Here is an 8,808-nt window from a genome sequence, read left to right as displayed (position 1 = left end):
TGGACCCAGCACAATCGACACCAGTGGCATAATATCTGACTTTGCCTGCTACTAAAGCATTGGGGAGCACCCCCAGAAAACCCGGTTCACAAAGAAACTAAAACTGGCTCTTAAAGGGCCCGCGCACAAACTCACCCGTTCCAGAAAGCACCCTAAAATCACCAGAAAGAAAGGTGCACAGTGCTTTGGTGACAAGAGACTCACCTAATAGGCCCTGAGTGCATCTCGGTGAGGGGTGAGACCTCTCCAGGGACTGGGACGTTGGCGGCGGCCATTGTTGTGGCCTGGTGTGAGCGTGCTGACACAGACGCCATTGGAGTTCTCCCTGAGGCCTGCTAGCCCAGGGTCTGCTCCACCCACTAGAGCACCGATTTAATCAGCCAGGGCAGGCAGCCCACCCTAGAGACTGGCCCCACCCAACAACAAGCCTTCAGGCAACTTGTGGGCCTGCATAGATTGGTGACTGGATTCTCTGCAGCCTGGCAACTGAGCCGACTTGAGCAGCGCAGGGTGTGCACAAGGAGCAGGTGGAGAGTGTGGGGCGGTGGCAGAGTGTGTGGGGCTCCCGCCTTGGAGAGACTGGGTCCGCTTGGGGAGGTCGGGGCACTCACACGGGGCGGGAATGTGTTGACTGTGTGTGTGGACCTGTGGGCAGCAGGGCTTCTCAGCTTCAGAAGACTTGTGCTTCTCAAAGACCCACATAGGAGGTTTGCCCCACCTTCCAAAGCCTGAAACAATTGGGTGCTCCTGTGCCTGAGACCAGCCCCACCCAGCTGCAATCCTCAGAGAGCTGACAAGAGACCTAATAGGCTAGAGGCTTACAGCAATTGTAAGGCCCTGAGCCTAACAACCTGCCATGCTGGGGGCCTACTCACTTAAAAGAAATACTGCAACATAAATGTGGTATTAGAGCTTACAGCCAACTGTGCTGGGGCTCCCCACACCTGATAAAGAGACTGAAGGGCCCACAACAACTACAAGCAGCTGAGCATTACAACAGCTGGCCAGGAGCATAACTCAGCCTCCCTGGGCACCTATAGGGAGAGCTAACAGGCCACAATAGAAGGACACACGTAGCCCACATAGGGGCCACCCCTGGAACATTGAGAACTGAGGGAAGCACACTGGAAGCCTCCTAAGGCATCACTTACATAAGGTCACCTATCCAAGAGCAGAAGACATAGCTGACCTACCTAATACGTAGACACAAGCACAGGGAAAGAGGCAAAATGAGGAGGCAAAAGAATACATTCCAAGTAAGGGAACAGGACAAAACCCCAGAAAAGGAACTAAGTGAAACAGAAATGAGCAACCTACCCGACAGAGAGTTCAAACTAAGAGTGTTAAGGATGCTCACTGATCTGGGGAGAAGAATAGATGAACTCAGTGAGAATGTCAACAAAGAAATGGAAGATATAAAAAAGAACCAATCAGAAATGACAAATGCAATACTGGAAATGAAAAATTCATTAGAGGGACTCAAAAGCAGAGTAGAGGATACAGAAGAACGGATCTGTGAGCTGGAAGAAAGACTAGAAGAAATTATCCAAGGTGAACAGGTAAAAGAGAAAAGAATTAAAAAGAGTGAGGACAGTCTAAGGGACCTCTGGGACAACATCAAGCGCACTAACATCTGTGTTATAGGTGTCCCAGAAGGAGAAGAGCGAGACAAGGGGGCAGAGAATCTATTTCAAGAAATAATAGATGAAAACGTCCCTAACATAAAGAAGGAAATAGACATCCAGGTACAGGAATCACAGAGAGCCCCAAACAAGATAAACCCAAAGAGGCCCACACCAAGACACATCATAATCAAAATGTCCAGAATTAAAGATAAAGAGAGAATCCTAAAAGCCACAAGAGAATGTCAAGTTACATACAAAGGAAACCCCATAAGGCTATCAGCTGACTTCTCAGCAGAAACCTTACAGGCTAGAAGAGAATGGCACGATATATTTAAAGTGCTAAAAGGAAAAAACTTACAGCCAAGAATACTCTACCCAGCAAGGTTATCATTCAAAATGGAAGGAGAGATCAAAATTTTCCCAGATGAGCAAAAATTAAAGGAGTTTGTCACCAAGAAACCAGTGCTACAAGAAATGTTAAAGGGACTGATTTAAGGGGAAAAGAGAAGACCACAAATAGGAAAAATTATCTATTTCCATGATAAGAGGGAAATGGATACAAATGCACAAAAAAGAGGTTAGATATGATATCAAAAACATAAAAGGAGGGAGGAGGGGAGTTAAAGAGTACAGCTTTCAGACAGAGGTCAAACTAAAGTGACCATCAATTCTGTATAGAAGAAGTAAGGAACAGAGAAGGACTACTAAAACACTGAGAAAAAAAAAAACGTGAAAAATGGCAGTAAGTACATACTTATCAATAGTTACTTTAAACGTCAATGGACTAAATGCTCCAATTAAAAGGCATAGGGTGGCTGACTGGATAAAAAAACAAGACCCATATATATGCTGCATACAAGAGACACACTTCAGACCTAAAGACACTCACAAACTGAAAGTGAAGGGATGGAAAAAGATACTCCACGCAAATGGCAATGAAAAGAAAGCTGGGGTAGCAGTACTCATATCAGACAAAATAGACTTTAAAACAAAAACTGTAAAAAGAGACAAAGAAGGGCATTACATAATGATCAAGGGAACAATCCAACAAGAGGATATAACACTTGTAAATATCTACGCACTCCAATGTAGGTGCACCTAAATATATAAAGCAATTATTAACAGACATAAAAACAGAAATAGACAGTAACACAATAATAGTAGGGGACTTTAACACTCCACTTACACCAACGGATAGATCATCCAAACAGAAGATCAATAAGGAAACATTGGCCTTAAACGACACATTAGAACAGATGGACCTAGTAGATATATACAGAGCATTCCATCCAAAAACCGAAGAATACACGTTCTTTTCAAATGCACATGGAACATTCTCCAGGATTGATCACATATTAGGCCACAAAACAAGTCTCCATAAATTTAAGAAGATTGAAATAATACCAAGCATCTTTTCTGACCACAACGTTATGAAACTAGAAATCAACTATAGGAAGAAAATCAGAAAAGCCACAAATACATGGAGATTAAACAAAATGCTACTGAACAACGACTGGGTTAACGAAGAAATCAAAGAAGAAATCAAAAAATACCTGGAGACAAATGAAAATGAAAATACGACATGCCAGAATTTATGGGATACAGCAAAAGCGGTTCTAAGAGGGAAGTTTATAGCGATACAGGCCTATCTCAACAAACAAGAAAAATCTCAAATAAACAATCTAACAATGCACCTGAAGGAACTGGAAAAAGAAGAACAAACCAAGCCCAAAATCAGTAGAAGAAGGGAAATAATAAAAATCAGAGCAGAAATAAATGAAATAGAGACCAAAAACAATAGAAAAATTAATAAAACCAAGAGCTGGTTCTTTGAAAAGATCAACAAAATTTACAAACCTTTAGCTAGAGTCACCAAGAAAAAAAGAGAGAAGGCACAAATAAGTAAAATCAGAAATGAAAGAGGAGAGGTTACAACAGACACCTCAGAAATACAAAAGATTATAAGAGAATACTATGAAAAGCTATATGCCAACCAATTCGACAATCTGGAAGAAATGGATAAATTCTTAGAATCATACAACCTTCCAAAACTGGATCAAGAAGAAGTAGAGAATTTGAATAGACCAATCACCAGTAAGGAGATCAAAACAGTAATCAAAAACCTCCCCAAAAATAAAAGTCCAGGACCAGACGGCTTCCCTGGGGAATTCTACCAAACATTCAAAGAAGACTTGATACCTATCCTTCTCAAACTCTTCCAAAAAATTGAGGAGCGGGGGAAGCTCCCTAACTCATTCTACGAAGCTGACATTACGCTGATACCAAAACCAGACAAGGACAACACAAAAAAAGAAAATTACAGGCCAATATCACTGATGAACATCGATGCAAAAATCCTCAACAAAATACTAGCAAATCGCATGCAACAATACGTTAAAAAGATTATACACCATGATCAAGTGGGATTTATTCCAGGGATGCAGGGATGGTTTAACATTCGCAAATCAATCAACATAATACACCACATTAATAAAATGAAGAACAAAAATCACATGATCATCTCAATAGATGCAGAGAAAGCATTTGACAAGATCCAGCATGCATTTATGATAAAAACTCTGAATAAAATGGGTATAGAAGGAAAGTACCTCAACATAATAAAGACCATATATGAGAAACCCACAGCTAATATCATCCTCAATGGTGAAAAACTGAAAGCTATCCCTCTAAGAACAGGAACCAGACAAGGATGCCCACTGTCACCACTCCTATTTAACATAGTATTGGAAGTCCTAGCCAGAGCAATCAGGCAAGAGAAAGAAATAAAAGGGATCCAAATTGGAAAGTAAGAAGTGAAACTGTCACTATTTGCAGATGACATGATTTTATATATAGAAAACCCTAAAGAATCCACCAGAAAACTTTTAGAAGTAATAAACGAATATGGTAAAATTGCAGGATACAAAATCAACATACAAAAATCAGTTACATTTCTGTACACTAACAACGAAGTAGCAGAAAGAGAAATTAAGAATACCATTCCATTTACAATTGCAACAAAAAGAATAAAATACCTAGGAATAAACTTAACCAAAGAGGTGAAACATCTGTACACCGAAAACTATAAAACATTTCTGAAAGAAATTGAAGAAGACACAAAGAAATGGAAAGATATTCCGTGCTCTTGGATTGGAAGAATTAACATAGTTAAGATGTCCATACTTCCTAAAGCCATCTATAGATTCAATGCAATCCCTATCAAAGTTCCAACAACATTTTTCACAGAAATAGAAGAAAGAATCCTAAAATTTATATGGAACAACAAAAGACCCCGAATAGCTAAAGGAATCCTGAGAAAAAAGAACAAAGCTGGAGGTATCACACTCCCTGATTTCAAAATATACTACAAAGCTATAGTAACCAAAACAGCATGGTACTGGCACAAAAACAGACACACAGATCAATGGAATAGAATCGAAAGCCCAGAAATAAACCCACACATCTATGGACAGCTAATCTTTGACAAAGGAGCCAAGAACATCCAATGGGGAAAAGAAAGTCTCTTCAACAAATGGTGTTGGGAAAACTGGATAGCCACATGCAAAAAAATGAAAGTAGACCCTTACGTTACACCATGCACAAAAATTAACTCCAAGTGGATTAAAGACTTGAATGTAAGACCTGAAACTGTGAAACTTCTAGAAGAAAACATAGGCAGTTCGCTCTTCTACATCGGTCTTGAAAAGCAACATCTTTTCAAACACCACATCTGACCGGGCAAGAGAAACAACAGAAAAAATAAACAAATGGGACTACATCAAACTAAAAACTTCTGCACAGCAAAGGAAACCATCAACAAAACGAAAAGACAACCTAACAATTGGGAGAAGATATTTGCAAACCATACATCTGATAAGGGCTTAATCTCCAAAATATATAAAGAACTCATGCATCTCAACAACAAAAAAACTACCAACCCAATTAAAAAATGGGCAAAAGACCTGAACAGACATTTCTCCAAAGAAGATATACAGGTGGCCAACAGACACATGAAAAGATGTTCAAAATCACTAACTATCAGGGAAATGCAAATCAAAACTACAATGAGATATCACCTCACTCCCGTCAGAATGGCTATAATTAACAAGACAGGAAACAATATGTGTTGGAGAGGATGTGGAGAAAAGGGAACTCTCATACACTGCTGGTGGGAGTGCAAACTGGTGCAGCCACTATGGAAAACAGTATGGAGATTCCTCAAAAAATCAAGGATAGAACTACCATATGATCCAGCTATTCCACTGCTGGGTATTTATCCAAAGAACTTGAAAACACCAATTTGCAAAGGTACATGCACCCCTGTGTTCATTGCAGCGTTATTCACAATAGCCAAGACTTGGAAGCAACCTAAGTGCCCATCAAGGGATGAATGGATAAAGAAGATGTGGTATATATACACAATGGAATACTACTCAGCCGTAAGAAACGATGAAATCCAGCCATTTGTGACAACATGGATGGACATTGAGGGTATAATGCAAAGTGAAATAAGTCAGAGGGAGAAGGTCAAATACCGTATTATTTCCTTCATTAAGTAGTAGATAATAACAACAATAAACAAACACATAGGGACAGAGAGTGGATTGGTGGTTACCAGAGGGGAAGGGGGGAGGGAGAAGTGTGAAAGGGATAATTTGGCACATGTGTGTGGTGATGGGTTGTAATTAGTATTTTGGTGGTGAACATGATGTAGTCCATGCAGAAATAGAAGTACAATGATGTACACCTGAAATTTTTACAATGTTATAAACCAATGTTACTGCAATAAACAAAAAATTAAAAAAAAAAAAAACTAAAATCTATAAATTTTTCGTGCATGAGATAAGATAAATGTATAGCAGAAAGCAAAAGGGAAAAATCTTGGTGCTACCAGTGAACTTAGTAATCATGCAGGTCACTGGATCTGCAGAGCCAGATCTTGACTCCATCACACTAGTTTTATCATTTTTAGGTACAATATTATCCATTCAAACAAAAATCTGCTTATAAAATTACATTTAAAAAGCTCCTACAGGCCAGCCCAGTGCCACAGCGGTTAAGTTCGCGAGTTCCGCTTCGGCAGCCCGGGGTTCGCCAGTTCAGATCCTGGGCGCAGACATACTCATCGCTTATCAAGCCATGCTGAGGCAGCATCCCACATAGAAGAACTAGAAGGACCTACAACTAGGATATACAAATATGTACTGGGGCTTTGGAGAGAAAAAAGAAAAAGAAGAGGAAGATTGGCAACAGATGTTAGCTCAGGGCCAATCTTCCTCAAAAAAAAAAAAAAAAGGCTCCTAACCACCCAGTCTAAGTATACTGGGAGTTTAAAAGACAAGGAAGCATTCTATCTCCAATATCGTCTCTCATTCTGCACAATCTCTTATTTTTCTATTGTGTTGATGAATTCATGCCTTATTGGCTCTAGGCTTGAGCGTAGTTTTCAACTTCTGTGGCTGTAAGAAGTGAAGAATAACACACTAAATGATGGCACATATAGACCACAGAAAATGAGTAAGTGACCTAGCTTCTGGCGGATAGACCAAAAGGCTAAAAATCAGAGAGCTGGTTTTCTATGACCTTGGGCAATTCATCTCTCTGAATCTCAATAAAATCACCAATAAAGTGAGGTAAATGGATTAGGTAATCTCTGAGGTCTCTTTCAATTTTGATATTTTTGTTTATCTTCATCAGTGTTCCCACCATACAAGCTTCATCATTAGGAAGATTAATTTGGAGAGGAAACAAGAGATTTTTTGGTTATTTTACACATTTCTGGGATTGGGAGCTTTGGACTAGTTCTGAAGCTTACCTTCCATGATTTTCTTCATCCCTTCTTTTAGACCTTGTGTTACTGAGGTCCAAGTAGACCTCTTAACCCACTGGGCTGAGGCCAAATAAATAACAGTCAGGTACACATGCAAACACACACACAGACATACACACACACACACACACACACTGCTTTTCAGTAATCTGCTGCCTTAAGGAAACATGGAATCTGATAATTAAGTTTTGCCTGATAGGATCCAACCCTAGGTATTGTTAGGCAATATGGAAGTAACTCCATCTTAGTTGGACAGATTGAGAACAGCTTGGTCTGGAAGGAGAGATACGGCTGGACAAAATCTTGGGAATTTATTTCCTTTAGGGTAGCTGTTAAGGTTATGCTTTCTTAAATGGATTCAAGGCAAAGCATCAGCAATATCAACCACAAAGGAAAAAAATGATTGGGATTAACCCACGAATGGTTTAAATATGATCTCTAGAAGTGATCCGGAAAAACTGAGAGCGTAGTGGTGAATATTTACTACATCAGGAGCAGTTTAGACTTTGGAAATTTTTCTTTCCTGTCAATGTAAAATTATAGTCCCAGTCCTAACCTCGTCAGGGAGAGCATTCTCTCTTCTCTTCTACTTGGACAACCAATTAAGTTGTCAGTTCCAAATTTAGACAGAGGCTTGAAATAGGCTTAATTAGAGTTAAAAGGATTGGGTTATTGAGTAAAATTTCCACTTACCGTCTTATGTCTTGGAAAGCAGAGAATTCCATCATGAAGGTGGCACTTTGCTAAATGAGGTGGAAAGCTGAATTATGAACAGGAAGCTGAGCTGATGGTTTTGTGTGGATACCAAAGCTGAAGAGAGAAGCAAAGATAGCAAGGCAGCTCTGCAAAAACAAATTAGAACCTGAAGCCTCCTCTGATGTAAAGACCTGTAGTTTCCCTAGTGGAGAGATTATAATAACAGATAAATGATGATTCCTATTGGAGACTGTTGAAACCTATGTGTTTGGAAGTTGTACCGTGTAAAGAAGAGCATGGGCATCGGAACCTAGTCTTTAATCCAGGGCTCTTTCGTGTACTGGTTTTGTAAACCAAGCCAACTAACTAAACTTCTCTGAATTTTGGTCTCTTTAACTGTAAAACATGGATAATAGTACCTACATCACACATCTTACAGCTGTTGTAAAAATTAGAAATAATGTGGCTCAGTGCCATACAGCTGAGCAATTCAAATTGCATAGCTAATATCTTTTCAGTGCAATAGATAGTACAAGTCAAGATGCTGGAAATTAATACTCAAGGAAAGTCTGTTATTTAAAAAAAAATCTTGCTACAAATCATTTTATGAAGTAAATAATTCTGCTGAAATGTGGCCAGTGGCTTATTTGTTCAAGT

The sequence above is a fragment of the Ceratotherium simum genome, chromosome 14 (genome assembly GCF_057802395.1).
Source record: "Ceratotherium simum simum isolate JZ-2026a chromosome 14, ASM5780239v1, whole genome shotgun sequence".
Classification (NCBI taxonomy): domain Eukaryota; kingdom Metazoa; phylum Chordata; class Mammalia; order Perissodactyla; family Rhinocerotidae; genus Ceratotherium; species Ceratotherium simum.
This window is presented reverse-complemented; position numbering follows the sequence as displayed.